Source organism: Pan troglodytes, chromosome 4 (assembly GCF_028858775.2).
Source record: "Pan troglodytes isolate AG18354 chromosome 4, NHGRI_mPanTro3-v2.0_pri, whole genome shotgun sequence".
Taxonomy (NCBI): Eukaryota; Metazoa; Chordata; class Mammalia; order Primates; family Hominidae; genus Pan; species Pan troglodytes.
In genome coordinates, this window is record NC_072402.2 from 74762679 (window position 1) to 74784737 (window position 22059).

Below are 22059 nucleotides of genomic sequence, written 5' to 3' on the forward strand. Positions count from 1 at the left end.
ACAACATTTTCCTCTGCCCAGCTATTATTGTCTTCCAAAAGACACAGTAGCACATGCTCAAGAGCAGGATTTCTCAACACAATCTAAGAAGACAAGATAAAGAAGCTAAGTCTCCTTTGTCCTGGCCTATGGCCCTCAGCTTCTCATTTCTGACATCATTTATGAGGAAGGCAAGTTCATTGTCTCGTTTTGCTGCATCTGTTCTCAAATTGTGCCATCTTTCAACAACAGCCTAACTTAACATTTTTAAATCATTCTGACCACCATATGCCATCCAAAGTCCAAAGTAAATGGTATCTAACCTCCAGCTCTGAAGACATATGTGGCTGTGGCCAAGCCTACTTTCAAAGACACACTGTTGTATACTATCACGTGCTTAGGCCATTTTTACATCATTGTTAATCCTTTCATTCCAGAATCCATCTGGGATCAATTCAGCCTATGATAAGAACACCGTTCTCTTTTGGGACACTCATCCAAGACTGGTTTTCCTAGCTTAAGACTCAAGAGATTCCACTTCTCCAAAAGTGTTAAGTTGAAAAATCCAGTACAAATAAGCAAGATCAAACAGGGCCAATTGTATCTACCTAGAAATAATGAGAGGGCACTTTTTAAAAAATACATAAAAACACTAAATGAGTGCTCAATACCACTAATACCTGGAAAACTTAGGCTCAAGACAAGTCAAACAAATTCCAAATGCATCTAATCCATGTTAAATATTTCCCGTCTCAGTGACCAACAGGCCATGTTAAAACCAGTCCAACTCCTTTTGAAAGTCTCGTTCTTTTCCCCCACATGAAGGGCAATGTAAGGATTCTGATCAGTGATGCAAGATTGCTAATTCTAATTGGGTAATTTTTCCCATTAGTCAGAGATCAGCCTTGCCAACTTGGAGGCCTCACATGCTTTGCTGCCATTGGGAGCTAGCTGTCAAACTCCAGAGCTAATGGAAATATATTCTAAAAGCCAAATTCCACCCTTCACTTGCATGGTGACAGTTCCTAACCAGGTGAGAGAACTTCGACCCCATCCCAAAGTCTGAGACCTTCAGTCTTTCTTTGTCATCGCCTTCTTCTCATGTCATTGTCAGCAAATCCCCTTTGACAACCCTCTCTCTTTTCCCTTGGAAAATGCCCAAATTCTCCCAAGAGAGGAAGCATTATCTTTCTAAATCTTAATTTAATTGGAAAAGAGAGAGCTGAGATTTTTAAATTCAGGGCAGAGGCAGACTCATTCATTACCACTTCAAGGTCCAGGATTTGGGCTGATGAGCAAATAGATCAATCATTTTGGGAGGTGTTCTGTACCTTCCTCTGTTATAACTCTAATTCCCACAGTCAAAAATATACATTCAGGAATAAACAGGCTGGTTCTCTCCAGTGTCTTCTCAACTGATAGTTCGTAACTGGTATGATAGTTAAATTCACGTGGAGAAGGATGCAGATTCATTTGCCAGACACAACCAAGACAGGGCCAACACCAGCAGGGGCTTCTAGAACTAGAATGAAGTTTCCCTGCTTCAGATCAGAAGAAACTTAATTGGAGGCCCAGTCATGTGTCTTATACAAGTGCCTAACAACACACATAAAATCCCAGAGAGCTGTGTATCTAAGTGAGCCAACACTAGTTCACAAGCAGCAATGCAAAACCCCTTTCTTCCTCTGCCCCGTGGCAAAAAGTAAGTCTGTTCCATTTGTTTACAACCATTGCTGTTACTTTCCAGCATAACCATAATCTTATTTTGTAAATCCTATTCCTGACACACCTCAAACCATCTGCCCATTTTTTCTTGGGTTAGCTTGGGGCTGTTTGGCAAATGTCTGTCATTACCTGTAAGTGGAATATTTTTTAACAGAGTACATGCCCCTTGTAAAGGCATGTTGCCATGGCTGCTAGGTGCTCTGAAAAATCTCCTTTGTTTTTTTTCTTGAAATCCAATATGCCTTTAGTAATTTTTAATATGTGTAGAATTAAGAAGAGACAAAGAGGCATAAATACAACCCATTAGGCTTCAGATTCAAAATAAGTTTGTACACGCTCTCAGTCAAATACAAGGAATTGGCTAAAATTTTATTAATAAAAATATATTTGTCAGTTTGAAGGAAGAGAAGACTTAGCCTATGTTTCAGATTCAGACTTGCAAACAGTTTTGAGGGGAACAAGTGATATAGTCTGAGCCGTAGAACTTCCACCATTTCTTGTCCCCATGGAGTGGGACCAGGGTTCTCAGCAAGTCACTACAATCTGTCTTTGCTTCATTATTTTGACACCTTCTCCTTATTTAAACTACAAGGTGCTGAGAAAGACCCAGAACCCCAAACTGGATGAAGGATATGTGATAGGCAATTCACAGAGCACAGATACAAATGGACAAAAGTGAGAAAAAATATCTCATCTTATTAGTAATCAAGAAAATAATAGAATAAAATAAGAAGGTCACTGTTAGCCTCTAAAACGGCAAAGATTAAAAACAATGAAAATATGTAGTGAGGGTGTGGGGAAATGTTCACTCTTAAGCACTGCTGGAGAAAGCAGAAATTCATACAACCCTCCTGGAGTCACTTTGGTAGTATCTAGCAAAATTTTTCTAGTACCTACCTTTGGCTACACTTCATGTATATACACACACACATACACACACACACAGACACACACACAGACACACTCATGTGAATTTAAAAATTATTTATAGTGGCATTACTTGTAAAAGCCAAAAATTAGAATTAGCCTATCAAAAGAGAAATGGTTACATAAACTCTGGTTTATCTACCCAATGGACTATTACACTGCCATTAAAAAGAATGAGACAGTTCAACATCTTCCGATATGAAAAGACTGATACATTGACAATTAAGACAGCAACTTACAGAATATTAATGTGTTCCAACTTATGGAAAAACAATGATTTACCTAGGTCTATAATAAAATGTGAAAAGGAGACTCTTTTTCAGCTTTGTCTAAAGCCCCAGAAGACCCAGAACAAAGCAAGAGGCAATTAGTGGTCTCACATTCTAAAATGAGTTTCTAGACCACCTAGACAGGACTTGCAAAGGAGACAACTGCAACCATTAGCCCATCACTCGCCTCAAGGCTGTAAAAGGACTGAAACTGAAAATGCTGAAAGAATTCCTTTGGAATGATTTTTCAGGGTGTGGTGGTGTTTCCACCTTTACCTCTTTCTAAGTAAGAGAGGTTTCAAGGAGATCTCCCTGAATGCTGGAGTCTGCCAAGTGTAGACTGGCACTTGATTCAAGACCAAAGATCGTCTACTAGCAAGAGGCTGCAAATTGCATGCGGAGGCCCAGGCACTGAGAGAGCTGCAGTGCAGCAGACAGGCCCAGGTACTGAGAGAGCTGCAGTGCAGCAGACTGCACATCTCCCAGCAGCAGCAGAGTGCATCAGTCTTGCCCTTAGGCCATATGCAAGGGAGCCAGCCAGGATGGTCTAGAAAAGGGCCCCACCTGTAAAGAGGTTGACAACACTCCACCCATAACCTTCCTATCTCTTGATCACATTCACACACACACACACCTACTGGGTGGAGGGCAAGCTTTTACTCTCCCCAGCCAGCACCTGCATCTGTCAGCAGCTATCCACAAGCCGCGGGAACCCACTAGATGCACCAAGAGCCAGAGTGCCTGGGGTGATGGGTGGGACTTGAAGGGACTGGAAGAGTTGTTATTCTACATGATTGTCCAAGAGCGTGAGAATGAATCTGCATATTATATTTATAGAGACAGCAAGGGGAAACTGTTTTCTACCTGTACTGTATGGAATCTCACGCTTTCAATATGATGTTAACAATTACACAGGTAAAACAGAGAAAAGGTCTGGAAATTTACACACAAACCAATTATGATCTCTAGAAAGCAGAGTGTGGTTAGAGGATGAATAAAAAAAACTTATGCATTTTACTCTATACACTTCTATATAGCTTGATTTTTTAAAAAAACAAACATATGTACTCATCTTTTTTGTAAACAAAAACTTAAAATACACACACACATACACACATATACTCACTGTATAAAAATTCAGAAAAGTAAGAAAAAGAAAACAAACAGACCATAAATGTAATTCCACTCCTCCCAGATCTCACCTCTGTTAGTATTTGATGAGTTTTTATTCACATCTTTTTTATGTAATTTGCTTGGAGCAGACAGGGCCTCATTGGGCATCACCAACAGTCAAGTTAAACAAGCAAGAACTTCAAGGATTGTTTACTGCTGCCACTCATATTTTCCATGGGTATTTTGACCATATGAAAATCTGGGTATAGGAACAAAGAAAACCAATTTGATACTTATGAGTCTGTCTCCCTTAGCTCCCTTAGCTTAAAATGTTCATAATTAAGATGGAGATAAAAATTATCACTGTGACATTTTATGCACTGGCTCTAGACAGTAGCAAGGTAGAGGACTAGAAGATTAAGATTTACTGATCCCCTTATGAAATCACAAATGAGTACTTTAGTCAAACTTAACAATACTTACCAAGTCTGTCGAGAAAGCTCATTTGAGCCTCAAACAAACAACCTAAATGGAAATTCAAGAGAAGACTTTATCTCCTGTCTGAGATTTACACAAAAATCAAATCTGTTACAGACTCATCTAAAAAAACACAGATAACCGACTTGAGACCTTTAGCAAATGGAGTGGCTGCTATACATGTGGAAATTACCTCCTTCTTTGTTTTCAATTTCCTGGGAACCAGGGAGAAGTTCTGGTTTCTAAACCTTGAGGCAACATGAACAATGAACAATTGTTAGCTAGAAACAGCAGATGAAGCCTATTACTACACGACAGAAAGTAGACTGCACTGTCTTAAGGTTGTGTTTATTATACAGGCCTGGTGGGTAAAATGATATGGTAGAGAGTGAGTGTCCTGCTCAGTAGAAACCTCTGAGAAACCCTCCACTCCAAGGGAAGTATCCAACTTCTTTCTGTTTTTCCTCTTGTTGAGTATAGGCTTGGATAATTACATGTAATTTCCCAAGTCTGTCTTCATGAATGAAACTTCTTACCAATTTCTACCAAAACCCTCTACCAAATCAAATAAAGATAAGGTCAACAGAAAGCCAATACCATGCAAATATGCAGTAAAGGTCTTCATTTTTTTTTTTTCATTTGAGTGGCAAACCAAAAATCTTGAAAAGTTAACAATTCCATGATCCAGCAAAACAGCAACAGAACACAAAAGCTTTCCCTTGGGTTAGAATATGAAAACTTTTTTCAAGAGTAAATTCAATTGAGCTGAAATTGTAAAACCTGCAATGGCAAAGTGTATTTTTTAACCAAATTTGTTGGAAGCCAGTCATACACAGAAAATAAACCCAAACTCAAACTAGTACTGAAGTCCAGTTTCCTTTTAGCATTTTTTTAAAAAGAAGAAAGAAAAATAAACTTCCTAGACTTGAAAATGCAGCCTTTAGAACAAGGTTCCAAGAGTTACTCGGATGTTGGCTGATGCTTACAAACCAATGCTAACAAGTGGAGTGTAAATGAATCAAAACCAGATAGATTCCATTTCCCTTCAAGTAAATGGAGGTTGGAGACGGGGAGGTGGTGGGAATGCTTCCCAAAATGTGAATTTTACCAAAACCACAGTGTGCTGTATAAAAACTAGAGAAATATCATCTGAGCTTCAACTAGGGCTGGGTTTCAAAGAGGTGACATGAAGAGGGAGAAATGACACCCAGGAGCACCCTTCTGTGCCAGGCCATGAGCTTCAGGAACACTGGTTTCACCCCCACAATAAACGGCACGGCTGGCAGGTGTTCTCCCCCGACTTCAGAGACGAGAAAATGAAACGGGTGTACTCGCGTCCCCTTCTCTAGGTCATTCAGCCAGGAAGTGATCCTGAAGGGCGTCTGCATTAGGAAACAGTGCTCTCTCACCTCCTGTGCTCTTGTTCCATGAGAATCATTGATTACTTCAGCAAGTATGATGTAATGATGCTTTAATGAGGCCATTTTGGAGCATTCTACCAATGCAATGCTAATCTTGTCAAGGCCAACACCTGTGCTGACTTAGATAGTGCCTATGGGAGAACTAGGTAAGGAGAGGTAGAGAGTCATATTTTTTGTTTTTGTTTTGTTTTGTTTTAGAGACAGAGGTCTTGCTTTGTTACTGTGGCTGGAGTGCAGTGGCACAATCATAGCTCACTGCAGCCTCAAACTCCTGAGCTCAAGTGATTCTCCCACCTCAGCCTCCCAAGTAGCTGGGATTACAGGTACACACCATAATGCCTGATTAATTTTTACATTTTTTTTTGTACAGACAGGGTCTCGCTATGTTGCCCAGGATGGTCTCAAACTCCTGGCTTCAGACAATCCTTCTGTCTCAGTCTCCCAAAGTGCTGGGTTTACAGGCATGAGCCACTGCGCCCAGCAAGAGTCTTATCTTGATTTAACTTAGGATCACCGTGAATTTATGTCATAAATCCAAGTTACTCAACTGTGGGGCAGGCCTGTGCTTCACCTGCATTACCTAACTCCTTTAATCCTCAAAATGACTATGGGCTTTATAGCATTTTTATCCTTATTTTATGCCTAAGAAAACAGGCTTGGAAAGGCTAAGGAAGAGGCAGAGCCAGGATTCTCACCCAGCCTGCCTGACCCCTCCGAGTCCAGATCATGTGCTCTTACCCCCTTCACAAAACTAAAAGGTTAATAATTCTAGAAATTATGCAGCAGTGGCTTTTCAAGGTATGTGGTTATCACTGATAGCAGCTTCCTACACATGTATTCATTTATCCAACAGGTATTGATTAAGTGATTACAATATATAAGAATGGAGGGTTATAAAGAGATCAAAAAATGTTCAAGTTCTTGTCCTTAGTCTCAAGCCATGTACAGCCCAGACTTACTCAGTTCTGGATTTTCCCCTGGTCTTCTGGCTACTGTCCTTTATCTTTTCAACTCACTTGTTATTACAGCAGTTTCTTTCTTTGGGACATGTCCAAATTTCTGGTTTAGATAAGTCTGTCCCTGAGACAAGTGAACTTCATCAAGAGATAAATGAATGGAGAGACAGCTTTAAACCAAGGACCTCTGGCATTCATAGAGTATCAGAACTTGAAGGGATCTGACAGATGGAGCCTGTATTGGTCAGAGTAGTCTACCTGCTATAACAAACAAGCCCAAACGTTTACTTCTTGCTCTCACAAAATTCAAGGGGTACGTTTCTGGTTGGGCCTCTGTCACACCTGTGGTGATACGTGGGGATCCAGGCTCCTCCCCTGCTGTGGCTCCCCCATCTCAACAAAGGGTTTCAGGATGCCCCAGACTTCATCCACACAGCAGACAGAAGGCAGAGAGAAACGTCAGAGCAGGCATACTTACTTCTAACTGCCTCCTCCCATTCCATCGGCAAGAGTTAGTCACAGTGCCACCTTCACGCCAGGGCCTGGGAGGTCTGTATGCAGGTTACCAGGAAGAATAAGTCAGTTTAGTGAGCATTCGGCCCATAAAACCACCGTGCAGGTGAGGAAACTGCTGCAAAGTACCTACTGCTACAAAGTGCCTACGCGAATCAACCAGTGTCACATAGAAGCAGATTCCATATTCCACCGCAGCACTCTGCCTACAACATTGATGCTTCCTAAAAAGACATGTCTTGCTTTTATTTCTTACATCATACTTACTATATAGATTTAAAAAATACAGAAAAACTTAAAGAAAATAAGTTTGCACTATACTTTTCCAACATAGTCGCTCTTTATGTTTTGATGCCCGCTAACCTCTTCCACGTGTGTATCCTTATTATATATCACACAGACAAATTTTAATTATAAAATGTTCCAAACATACAGAAAGCAGTATAAAAGAAACCTAGGGATGCGCCACTCAGATTTAACAAATGTTAACATTTTACCACATTTGCTCAGTTCTCTCCTTTAGAAATAAAATGGATCCAGCTGAAACTCATCTAATTCTTTCTCATTCCTAAAGGAAATGAAGAAGTGCTATCCTAAAGCTGGTGTGTATAGATCCTGTGAATGTTTCCGTACTTTTACTATATATATAGATAGAAATGTTTTTGTACTTTTACTGTATATATATAGATACAAATATATATACTATATATATAGATACGAATATATATACTGTATATATATAGATACGAATATACATACAGTATATATAGATACGAATATATATACTGTATATATATAGATACGAATATATATACAGTATATATATAGATACGAATATATATACAGTATATATATAGATACGAATATATATACAGTATATATAGATACGAATATATATACTGTATATATATTACAAAAAGTACTGTATATGTATATACAGTAAAAGTACAAAAACATTTCTATATATATATATACAGAGAGAGACAGTCTCATTCTGTTATATATATATACATATATATACAGTAAAAGTACAAAAATGTTTCTATCTATCTATTTATCTATCTATCTATCTATCTATCTATCTATCTATCTATGTATATATATAGAGAGAGAGAGAGTCTCACTCTGTTGCCCAGGCTGGAGTGCAGTGGCGTAATCTCGGCTCACTGCAACCTCCACCTCCTGGGTTCCAGCAATTCTCCTGTCTCAGCCACCTGAGTAGCTGGGCTTACAGCCGTGGGCCACCCTGCCTGGGTAATTTTTTAATATTTTTAGTAGAGATGGGGTTTTGCCATGTTGACCAGGCTGGTCTCAAACTCCTGGCCTCAAGTGATCCACCCACCTCGGACCACCAAACTTCTGGGACTACAGGTGTGAGCCACTGCGCCTGGCCTTTACTATGCAATTAGATTCATAAAATGTATATTACTTTTGTACATTTTAGATTTTTGCATAAGTGATACAATGCCATATATATCCTTTTGTACCTTGCTTTTTTCAGTCAGCATTATGTTTTAAGACTTACCCAAGTTGATCCATGGAGATTATTTTCATTCAGCTGAACTAGATGTAGTATTCCATTGAATGACTAAGCCACAGTTTATTACTCATTCTTCTCATATACAGTTAGATTGTCTCCATTTTTCCCTTCACAGTAGTTTTAAAAAACAAAATTAGCATCAAATTATACATACAGATTTGCTGCCTGCTTTTTCCATGTAACATAACCTAGTTAAGCCTAGTAGTCACATATATTCTTTGAGAATATTATTTTTAACAGCTGTATAGTGCCCTCTCACATGAACATACCAAAATGTATTTAACCAATTCCCTCTAGTGGAACATTCAGGTATTTTCCAATAATGTGCTATATAAATTATACTTCCACGAACATCATTTTATGTGCACTTTTGGCATATTGACAAACAGAGAAAACTAAGGAGTGCCTGTAGAGAGGGAAAGTGCTACTATGGCAGCAAAGCAGCACTGTTCTGGCCCCGCACTTTCTGGGGCAAATCCTACCAATTCCACTTACTAACCGTGTGACTTTGGACAAACTTAACTTCTCTGTGTTTCTATAAAATGAGATCGATGAGAGTAGTTTCATTAAATCCCATACCAGGTAGAGTTGTAGACTTTCTGCTTTATTATTTCTTTAAATTCCCCTGAAGGCAAGCAAGGGAAATCCTGCACCTGAGGCTCAAACGTGCTTACCTAAAGCAAAGTGCCACTCAGAGGACAAAGAGTCATGAGATTTGAACCACTCCAGAACAGTGCCCGGTGCATGGCAAGTATTCAGGAAGTTAGGTTCAACACACACACACATATATAGTGAATACGCATTTGCACACATGCATACATGCACTCACCCACACACACGCACGTGCACACACACATCTATACCTCTATGATGTACTATTGTGCTTTTGTTCTATCCCAACTTTTCCTTATTGATAAAGCTAACTAATCTTCTCCCTATGTTTTTTTTTTTTCCATCTGGCACATCTTGCTTTTGCTGGCAATCCCTTCTTCGACCCCCCAGCAAACCTTCACTACCCAACACATTATACACTCAGAAAGTGCCACTAAAGCCCATTACGGACATAATGAAATTCTCTGACTCCCTCTTTCCATTTCAACCAAGTGGTCTGTCTATCCAAATATTTTCTCCCCCAGAGTCCTCCTCTCTGTCTTATGAATGGTGTCCCACTTCCCAGCTGACATCAAACCTGTGCAGATTACCTTTTCAAGCAAATGTAAATAAACAATAAAGCACAAAACAAAGAAGCCCACTTGATTTTTTTAGTTCTTCTAGAAATGGCTCAATAAAACTTCACTGGCCACAGGAGACTTCCCCTAATTCAACTAAACAAACACTCTTCCTTCTTCTCTTAAGAATGCCATCGGGCAGTCTAATGGGCTTTGAAAAATTCTTTGGAGCTCTGCACTGGAAAGGAAGATAAAAGGAAGCCACGGATGAGCAGTGAAGCAGTCAGGCTCGGATCCCTGCCCTCACCTCTGAGATCAGCACATTCCGAAATCTGATGAGATTCATAAATTCACAAGGAAGTACTTACTGCACAATTTGCCATGACAATTTCCAAATGGCTTAGGGTGATCATGACACCTTTAGTCTCAGAATGCCAGGAGAATACTTGAAAGGCCCTGAATTGATGAAAACCATCATGGTTAGAGCTATTTTCATATTATCAAATATGGTTTTAATTAACCTCAAAAAAACAAGAAAGAGGTTTCTAGAAAAGACAACACATACACCCCCCCAACCCCCGCCACACACCTACTTCTATGTGATAAACCTAGCTGAAAAGGGGATTAGGTCCCATGCCACATTTCATGAAGAAAATTAGCATCTTTCAGTCTCTCTGGAATGTATTTGTTTTCCTTAGACGCGAGCTCAGTTTCACACTTCCAACTCCTTAATATTAATTCCTTTTCTTATTTCAGCCTGACCAGAACAAATTCTGTCCTGAGGCATCTTAGCAATAAAATCCAAATGGGGTTTTCCCCTCTGGCCTATAACAACTGGTGTCACTCCTATGAGACCATGTCTAGACTCTTAAGGAAAGTTAGGAAAGATGTCATGCTAGATTAGCTATTGTGTTTTTTGAATTTTGGGAAGCTAGATTACTCCCCTGCACATTTTTATACCCATGGGAGTCTCAGATCTGGACTCAAAATTGAGGGGATGTAGGAATAAAGTAGATATAAATCTTGTCTACTTCATCATCATGTCATCCAAGCTCATGTTTTCTTCAGAAGAATGCCTTTAAGAACTCAGAATGTTATAATCTTAGGTAGATGCCTATTTATATCTTTGCTACATACCTTCTTTTTCCAAGGTTGGGTTTTTTTGTTTGTTTCTTTGTTCATTTAATCTAGGAGATTAGTAAATAGCGTTTTATTTGAGGGTGGTTAGCATTGATTGAATCATACTCTATGGCTTTGTCTTGACAATTCACTCTCAACCATTCTTTTATCAAAGAAAGGAAAGATAAGAAGTAGAAGAGATAGAGGAGAAGGAAGGGGAAGGAGAATAGAAAGGAAGAAGGAAAAGAAAAAAGGTAGGAAAGAAGGAAGGAAGGAAGGAGGGAAGGAAGGAAGAAGGAAGGAAGGAAGGAAGAGAGGGAGGGAGGGAAGGAAGGAATGAGGGAGGGAGAAACAAAGGGTGAATGGGCATCATTGGCCATAGTATCTGAAAGAAAATAATGCATTGGGTATAAAGGCTTCAACTTTATCCCAGAAAGGCTTTAAACTCTCAGTACATTCTTTTTAGAAGTATAGATGCACAAAGTTACACCACCCTTCAGGCATGAAACAACCATCCCACTCAAATACAAGGCTTACAGACATGGTAATGAACACAAAGAGCACCACAGAGCTCCTCAGAAGTGTCAGTGTTGCTTAACATTTTATTTATTATTTATTATTATATTATATATAAAATTATATATATAATTTATAATATAATTTTATTTAATTATAAAATATTCTAATTATATATTTTATATAATTATATATTATTTTTATATATATTTATATAATTTATATAATTATATATTAATTATATATATAATAAATATATAATTATAAAAATATTAAATAATATTATATTATATATATTAAAAATAAATGTATTTTTGGGACAGAGTCTCGCTCTGCCGCCCAGGCTGGAGTGCAGTGGCACCATCTAGGCTCACTGCAACCTCTGCCTCCCAGGCTCAAGCGATTCTCCTGCCTCAGCCTCCTGAGAGCTGGGATTACAGGTGTGCGCCACCACGCCCAGCTAATTTTTGAATTTTTAGTAGAGACAGGGTTTCTCCATGTTGGCCAGGCTGGTCTCCAACTCCTGATCTCAAGTGATCTGCCTGCCTCGGCCTTCCAAAGTGCTTAACATTTTAAATTAATGCAGACTTACATTTCTAGGCTTTTCTTAATATTGCAAGTTTTGCTGATACCCAAACAAAATGGACTTCCCTCAAGTGGAATTGAATTTGCCTCATGGTAACTGTTGCACAGAGCCTAACTTGTTAGGAGGTAGGATAAAAGAACACTTTTTGTAAAAAAGAACACAAGCCTGGGAGTCAAATGGGCGCAGTCCTGCCTACAACTGACAGTGTCTACCCTGGACAAGCCATTTAACCCCTTAAGAGCTCATTCCCTCCTCTGTAAAATTACTCATTAAAATGAGTACTCACTTGGGTTAGATCTATGCTGAATATCCTCCTAGTAGTGCAGCCTTGTAAACAGTCCCAGAAGGACCTGTCTTGCCATGTTGTAATTCAGCCTTGCTATACCAGGATGTGGGGATGGATGGGAGTAGGGAGGCAGGGGTTGGATAAAATGAGAGAAATCAAGGAATCTCAGAGCATTTCCACCGTTAGCATCATTCCCACACTCTGACTTCTGGGAACTGCCACATTTTTAGCACCCTGTTATTTGGAGAGACACAAGATAGGAAGATGCCACAATGAGACATTTTCTTATTCTGAACCCTTATCTAGCTCCCCCAACCGAGCTGGGGGTGGAATGGCAGAGGCAGCAAAGGTCACACTGCTAGGAGTAGACTGAGCATTAGAGAGGACACATCCAGAAACGCAGCAGGAGCCCATCTTGGTGCATGTGTCCCTCACTTCATGGGAAGCCATGTGCGTTCAAACAGCAGCTACACAAAGCACAGTTTTGCAAAATCACTCTTCAGTCATCTATGCAGGAGATGTTAATCCTGCTCCAAGCGTCATAAGAAGGTTGTATTAAACGTCTGCTGTTGATTTCCTTTATGAGGTTGGTTTCTGCCCAACAGGTCAAGTGAGTCAGGACCAGCAGAAATTGAGAGCAAAAGAGGAAGGGAGCCCATATTCACAGAGAATGTGCTCCAAAATGCAAATGACTGGCCAGGCACCGTGGCTCACGCCTGTAATCCCAGCACTTTGGGAAGCTGAGGCGGGCAGATCACCTGAGGTCAGGAGTTTGTGGCCAGCCTGGCCAACATGCTGAAACCCTGTCTCTACTGAAAATACAAAAATTAACCAGACATAGGGGTGCGTGCCTGTAATCCCAGCTACTAGGGAGGCTGAGGCAGGAGAATCACTTGAACTCAGGAAGTGGAGGTTGCAGTGAGCTGAAACAGCCCCATTGCACTCCAGCCTGGGCAACAAAAGCGAAACTCCATCTCAAAAAAAAAATGCAAATGACAAATAGAGGGCTTGGTTCTTAGGACAATGGTTAAAGAACAGCAAAGAATATGCTCAAATAGATTTGAAGGCGGTTGCTAACAAAATCACACAAGGCAGCAGGACATTTGCTGTAGAAACAGTAAATATTGCAGTCAGCCAAGAGACAATATCTGACTCACAGGCAAATAACGATGTATAAAAATTGTCTTTTTTTCTTATTAAAGATTTTTTCAAATTAACACATTGAATCTTTTCTTTTGGTTGACAAAGCCAAAAGACAACTGACACCCAAAGGGAAGAAACAACCAGGGAAAAAGCCAAGTTTCTAAAATATTAAGACATTTCTTCCATTTCTCTCCTAGTTAATAACTCAGGCTTCTCTATAAGGAGCAAAACTGCAAATATACAATTGGCCTTCACTTTGTGTGTTCATAGTCCCACAAGAACTAGCCAAGCCTGCAGAAAGTCTTGTCAGAACATTGTCAGGCTTTAGACCCTAAGGCCTGGAAGGGCCTGCAAAAAGCTTAGTAAATGGAGACATTTGGGCAAGCCCCCAGATCTGGGAAGTCAGGCTTACAAATGGTCAAAACAGTCAACATTTCCTATTGCAAGTTCCTAGGTAGTCATTAGTGGTGGAAATCCTGAGTAGTTTGATGGTGTCATCCCTATTTTCCAGATCAGAGGTGAGGATAGAAGTTGACTAAGGAAGGTATCCAACCATCACCTGCAGCGTCAGGGAGTGCTGGAATCAGGCCTCAGCCTTGTCTCCCACAGCCACATCTACCAGCCTGCTGCCTGTCAAGGCTCCTAGACACTCGCTCAAGATTCCAGAAACTACTCCAGCTTCACTCAATGTAGACTCACCTTCACTGTCTGTCCCTGCTGCTCCCTGCCCCACACTAGGAGACTCACCAGGAAGGTCTCTTCTACTCCCATCTCTAAGAGAACACAAGGATTGAAGTGCTTGCAAATCCCCTAAGAGTTCCTTAAATTTTCAAGGTATATTTTAACCACCTCCTCCATCCCTTAAAGCCTGAGGAATTGGACAGGCAGGCAGGGAAGCTGTTTGGCTCGGGGATGGAAGAGTCACTTGGCCGCTTCCTCCTCCTCTTGCCTCCCAAGAAGTAACGGAGTAGTAACACAAGTCTCCCCTCTTTGCCACCCCATCCACCAGACAGGTATGGCCAAGAACCAGAAAATTCTCCATTCTGGAGACTGTCCCCACCTCTCCCTAGGTGCCAGTGGAACATTTGCTGGGGGAAGAAAAACTGAAGCTGTTTGTTGTCGTTTTTTAATCGTCGAGAAAGATTTATGTTCATTTTACACTTGAATATAATTTTTTAGGGAAGAAATGATGAGAATTGGGGCTGAAATATTCCATTTATTTGGGAGCTTGGATGACTGTCACTTGGCAAATTAAAGGCACTTGTGTCGGGCTCAGGAACACACACACTCTCCACCACTCCTTTCCTTAGCCACATGTGGTAGTTTTCACTTTTTACAATAACTCTTCATGGGAGAAGGATGAAAATTGCACTGAGCTTTTCTTACAACTTAATGAAGTTTCAGGAAAGAAATCCGAGCCTTGCTCTGGCGTTCTGATGCTGCATCTTTGTAAACAGTGTGGCAAGGGGCTTTGCAAGATTTATAGGAAACGGCATTGGCAGAGAAAACGTTAGCTCCTGCTCCGGCCCCATAAAGCTATGCTATTGGCTTTGTAAAGCTCTCCAAAAAATGAGATGGAAAACAAACTGAAATCAACACCATTCAGTTCACTGCTAGCCAGGGGCCTCTAAAGTTTATCAACGGGGGTTCACCTGCTTCCCAAAAGAAAAGAGTTTTGTCCCTGAAATAAAAGGCTTGTAAAATCTCTCCCCTACAAGATGGTAGTGACATGAGGATTTTCAAATCAGGGCAAAATGATAGGAAAGAAATGGTCATTTTCTGCATGTCAGAAGGTGAATTTGATACCAATGCCTGTTAGGCAGAGACAGCCACACAAGTAAGCATATGCAAGGAAGCTCTTCACATATGGCTTGGGTTACCTAGAACCAAGTCATTAATTGGGGGTGGCCAGGCTAATTATGAGATTGGAAAGGGAAGAAATGCGTAGGAGCAACATTCCTTGCGAGTAGGGTTTTGTGTAACAGAATATAAAGTCTTTATTGCAGACTTTATGACAGGGAAGGGAATGATTAATTATCAAACAACATCTCCCCCATCCTGAAATAAAAATTTCCAAATGTCTATCTCACAGGTCTTGCTCCTAGAGCCGCCTTTCTCTTCAGCCCAACATGAAACAGTTTGCAGGTTAACGTGCCCATTAAGCCTCCGCCAGGCCAGGCCCTCCTCAGCATTCCCTGCTGTAGGAGTTGTAAATAAGGAGCTGTGCATGGGATTTTGCTGAATAAAAGAGAGTATGTACTTCTAAAGTCACAACCAGCCTTCCCCTCTCCCCATCAACCTCTTTAATTTAAAGTTGATGGCTTGTTTCTTCACCCTGTCAAGTTTCAAATACGTTTCCTTTTCCTCTAACCGTGATAGGGAAATGTCAAGTTCTCTGCAGAGGAGGAAGAAGTGCTTCAATCATGCATCTGAATGTACTTGCACAAAAGAGCCCCAGTGCTGATTTGCCAAACTGCTTTGAGGGGTAAACTTTGGCCCTCACCACCCTGAAGACCAAAGCAGGCACACATAAATGCCACGACAGCTCCTGGCATGGCCCTGGTCGGGCCACACATTCATGCCGAGAGTGTGGAATTTCACTGTCACATAAAACCACAGCTGGGTCAAGAGGCAGATACACTAATCGAGGAACAGAGCAGGAGCTTTCAATGTCTCCTCTCCAGCTTCAAAGATAGGGGAGATGAAGCAGTCCTTCTGGCAGGCTTCAATGGAATGAAATGTCCAAGCAAAGTAACTTCAGTCCACCAGTGAATCTGCCGGCAGATCCACAAAGCGATAAATAATAAACAAATATGTACTGAATACCTATTCTGTGCAAGGCACTAAGATAAGAACTTGTTAGGAGCATAGAGAAATGGAGCAGAGTTCTGCTCTCAATGGGGGTGAAAGCCCAGACACTGCTGATTAGCCATACATGACAGCATATGGATGTCCCGTGAGTGACAGTTGTCTCTCCAATAGCCAATACCCCTTCTCCCGGCTAAGAGAACGTTGATTTTGTTCAAGCACCAAGTGGCTATGCGTTTTCCTAAGGGGCTGAGCTGCTTCACAGCTCTAGGGGATGAATTTATTTATTTTTAATTATTATTTTTTAAGACAGTCTCGCTCTGTCACTCAGGCTGGAGTGCAATGATGCCATCTCGGCTCACTGCAATCTTCACCTCCCAGATTCAAGCAATTATCGTGCCTCAGCCTCCTGAGTAGCTGGGATTATAGGCGTGTGCCACCACATCTAGCTAATTTTTGTATTTTTAGTAAAGACGGGGTTTTGCCATGTTGGCTATGCTGGTCTCAAACTCTGACCTCAAGTGATCTGCCTGCCTGGGCCTCCCAAAGTGCTGGGATTACCAGGCGTGAGCCATCACACCCGGCCAGGGATGAATCTTGATTGCTCAAAACCAATGGTTCTTTTTTTTTTTTTTTTTTTTTTTTTTGAGACAGAGTCTTGCTCTGTCGCCCAGGCTGGAGTACAGTGGAGCGATCTCGGCTCACTGCAAGCTCCGCCTCCAGTTCTAAATTCTGCCTGCACATTATAATCACCTGGAGGGTAGTTTAAAACTTCCATAACTGGGCCCCATCTCTAGACTCTGATTTAGTGGGTCAGACATGAAATCCAAAATCCAATCGTTTTCAAACTTCTCTCGGTGATTGTAATGTACTGCTAATTCTGGGAATCAATGGTCTAAGTCAGCATTTCATTCCCTTCTCAGTGATTGGCTTAGGGTCGGTCATGTGATTCAGTTCAGGTCAAAGATATGTGGAGGTGTCGGGAGACTTCCAGGAACATTTTCTATAGGTTTAAAAAGACGAAAGGAAGGTGTATGTGCTGTTTCCTTTTCCAAGCTTTGGATGCTGTTTTTAAAGGAGGAAGGTTTGAACAGGTGCAAGCAATGTGTGATGGTGAAAGAAAAAGTCAACAAGGGCTAATACCCAGAGGAAGGCAGAAGAGAAAGATGGAAGGAAATGGGTCCATGATGACACTGCTGGACCAATGAAGTAACTAGAACTGCAACCTCCCTGCCTCTAGACCAGTGGACTTAAAACTTGGTCGCATACTGTAAACACCTGGAGTGTTTTTTAAAATATGGATGCATGGATCTCACCCCTAGAGGATCTCATTTCATTGGTAAGTGATGAGGTGTGATCATCAGGTTTTAAAAATACTCCCAGGTGGTTATGTTGTGCAGCCGAGTTTGAGAACCACCGCTCTAGATGTCTTGTTGAGTGAGACAATAAATTTCCCATTGTGTAAGCCAGTGGTTCATAAAGTGTGTTCCCCCTGACCAACAGCATTAGCCTTACCTAGGAACTTGTTCGAAATACAAATTTTTGGGCTTTACCCCTGTGGGGACTAATCAGAAAATTGGGGAGTTGGGAGCAGCAATTTGTGGTTTCACAAGCCCTCCTCGTATTTTAATGCATGCTACAGCTTAAAAACTACTGGTTGATACTTGGCTTCTTGTGTTCTGTTACTTGCAGTCCAAAGCATCCTAACTGATACAGAAACTCGGAGGGAAAAAGAATGACCTCAGCTGACAGGATTTGGATGGATGAGGTGGAAGGGAGCAAAGCATGCAAACCTCTCATATAGAATAGAATTTTTACAGTATATGTAGGAAGTGAGAGGAGTGGAGGGGGGCAGTGGGATGCCAATCTAGTGGCAGCAGAAGAAGTTTCTAAAGAGTTGAGAAAACTAAATCTAAAAACACAGATTAGAGCTATATTCATTAGGACCTTGAGTGAGAGGTTAAAGATATTAATAATACATTATCCTGTAAGTAATGGCAAGCCACTAAAGCATTTGGAAGAGAACAGTTTTAAGGGGGAAAAGAGCAAAAGTGATATTTTAGATGATTAAACTGGATGTGTAAATTGGGTAGATTGAGGGGAAAGGAGAAGGAAGGTGCAAGGAGACAAATTTGGAGACTGCACATACATTCTGGTATCCTTCCTCAGCATCTGAAATATTCTCTGTGATGCTAAGGAATAGGAAGCTTCATCAAGTAGACACTGGGCTAACCCTGCTTGGAAGTGGGACTCAGAAAAGCTGCTTCAACCTCCACTCTCCCAGGTGCCTGAGGTTCCACCCAGTGTCTCTTCACTGGAGTGTTAGTTTCCAGCAATGCAAAGCCTCATCAATTCCCTTATGGTGATGAGGACGAGGTAAGTCATTCTCTAGGAAATAAAGAGAGGAGGAATCAGGTTCATGGTCCAGGGAGATCCTGCCTGCTCTGAGTGCTGTTTCCCAAGCTGAACCAGAAATAACTACAATAGTGTAGAATTCTCTGCCTGCTCACAGGTTGTGATTTTTGTGCTGGCAGTCACACAGCCTGAAGTGCCAGGCATCACAAAACAAAACTTACAGCTTTTCTCTTGGCTGATATCACATCAGTGATATGAAATCTCTCCCACTGCCATCATTAGAACCAGCTGGCTGGTTGTCACTCTCAAGAATGGCTTAAAATCATCCCGGTTTTGAGAAATTCCATTTACCAGGAAGACTTCCATGTTGGATGCAAAATTAAAATCATGTAAGATGACATATGTTTGAAATACACTTCAGATAAAGATTTGTCTTTTGAGTTACATTTTCCTCAATATTTTATCATAAAAATTGTCAAACAGAAAAGTTGAAAGAATTGTACAGTGAACAAGAACATTTTCCTATATTGCTTTACCATATATCTGTCCAACTACCCAGCTCTATCCACGCTGTAGTCCATTTAATTTATTTGATATATTCAAAGTTGCAAACATCAGTATACTTCACTCCTAAACACATCAATATGCATATTTAAACTAGAGTTCAATATTGTTCCTTTTTTAGGTTAAATTTACACTGAATAAAATGTGCAAATCTTAACTGTACCATTCTATGAGTTTCCAGTCACCTTAGGCTTATATTTATATTTTAATAAAACTCACATTAATTAATTGGCATTTCCTAAGTGTGTGTCTCGCCGCAGTGTTTTTATCAGCTGTGTAACAAGAAATAAGCAGACACAGTGGGACGTGTTAAAAACATCTTATCGTTTTCACATAATAAAACATGGATAGTTTTTCATCTGATGTTCATGAGATAATAAATATTGTCTGGTGTTAGAAGCCAATAGCAATTAAAACGTTAATTGAAAATGTCCTCCCATCCTTCTTGTAATGTCTGGAAAGGTTTAACTGGTGGGTTTCTTGAAATAACAGGATGACCTGTTTAAAAAAGAAAAACTTTATTTGCAAATAGCCTCTGTGTGAATCAGGGTTTTCTTACGATTGTATAACCTAAACCAAACACATCAGGTGCTGAGGCTGATGTGAGACACCAGCTGCCACCATAACCCCTGATTTCCAGTGTTTTGTTTATAAAGAAAGCCTCTTTACACACACTGATTGACTAATCGGTTACCAGGATAAATGTAAACTTTCAAAAGAGAACATTTAAAATAAATGCTTGCCTACCGGTGCTTTAGATAAAATAAGACTTCACTAGAAAAAAAATTCCATGGTTAAAAAAAAAAGTTTGAAAACCACTGAATCTTATCCATCTCCCTCAGCCTATTGGTGAGAAAACTGAAGCATGAGGACGAGAACTCTTGGCTCTTTTGGTTCTAGTCCCTTTCCACTATATACTATAGTGATTAAATTAATCAGTAAGGATTTATTGTACATAATTATGTGCCCAGCAGTGTGTTTGATTCTATGGGATTTAGAAAAGTAGGCTAAAATATGGTGCCCGTCTCATTCCAGACAACTAGCCCCAGAGATGAGTTTCTGATCCTGATGAAGAAGAGAGATATGGGTAAAACAATGCAGGGATGGCATGAGTTCTAAACTGCACAGATTACAGAAGCATGACTTGACTCCAGAGGAGGAGGGAACTGGAATCGCTGGGTAAATTAAGTTTGTGTAAGGAAAGGAGAGGTTGGGAACAGCACTCAATAGGGCAGTCTAGGATGTGTTTTGTGTACAAAGATGTATAGATTCACTTGTACAACACATATTCTACAGTGCCTTTGGGAGTTGTCTAAGCCGATTGCTCATTTCATTTACTGTGGGAAAACTCTAAGTCCTCCACATTTCCATTGACCTGATCTCCAGACCTTGGGATTTGCCTTCTAGTTTGAAGTAATGCCAACTCTAAATAAAGTCAAACCTACAGGGGTCCCATTATCGCTAATCTAGAAAGGATTGGAGATTCTTTCTTTCCTTTCTTCCTTCCTTCCTTCTTTCCTTTCACTTGCAATGGAGAGCATGAGGATAGGAACAAGATAAAAGCAACACGGTATTTTCTAAAAACAAACAAACAAAAAAAAAAAAAAACTTGCAGCAAAATGGTAAGAAATGAAACCACTACCAAGATCATGTCCAATCCAGACTGAGGAGGGCAGCAGGGGGATTCAATTAACTTTGCGCAAAAGTCCTCCATCAAGCCTTCTGCCTTCTGAAGTGATAAGCATTACCCATGTTACAAAGATTATTTAATTTTCTAAGATCTTGGTCTTTGGCATTGTTCAGATCTGGTTCCACTAATACTGGAAGCTCTAAGCCTCCTGGTTCACTGCTTTGAAAATCTAAAACATATGACAAAGAAATTCTAGTGAACTCAACAAGAAATCTTGCTTATTCAAAATTACCAATCAATTCAAATGTCCTGCTGTATAAGTGGAGTGCCACATGTTCAAAGCCTGTAAAATTTAGATGTTGTTTACCCAAGCAGCTTGCTAGGATGGCAGGCCAGGCATGAAAAATGTCGGCACTCATTCCTGTAACTGTACACTGCTCTCACTCCCAACCTGGAACCGGCTATTGATATTCAATAGTACCCCCAGGGCCCCAGGAAAGTTCTTAAATAACCCTGCTTGTTGTAAGCACTCAGAGCTACCTTTTGGAGACCATTGCCTGTAGCTGTGCAGCCTCAAGAATACTAACTAGGTCGTTCACAAAACACAAATGCTCTCAAATAATCTGAGCATTCCCAAAAGTCATCCTGCTGTCCTGAACTTTTACTTTTTTGGGTCAGAAAGTCAGGCTATGCCTGCACATGTCTGCCCTCTAAAAAGCACCATGCTTATACTACATTTCTTACATCTACATGCCAAACCAAGTCATTGCCTGATTTTTTATTTCTGCATCTTCTAAATGTCTCTGAGCAATATTCACCCAAACTCAACATCCTGCAGAGGCAAATATCTAAGTAAATATTATCGTGGGATAATGTATTCATGAAGAGCAAGGGGAGTCTTTTATTGTTGAGAATGGGTAGGTTCATGGGAAATTTACTACCTTTTCTTCCACAATCAAGGAA

The 22059-nt window shown here is 40.5% G+C and overlaps 1 long non-coding RNA gene across 1 annotated transcript in view; it reads right to left on the reverse strand.

The window, feature by feature from the left end:
• Window positions 1–19700: 19700 nt before the first annotated feature.
• Window positions 19701–22059, reverse strand: part of LOC107974764 (uncharacterized) — a 60588-nt gene continuing 58229 nt past the window's right edge. Inside the window, exon 3 of the long non-coding RNA XR_008548239.1 lies at window positions 19701–19964. This is a non-coding gene — a long non-coding RNA (uncharacterized LOC107974764). The remainder of the gene's footprint in view (window positions 19965–22059) is intronic.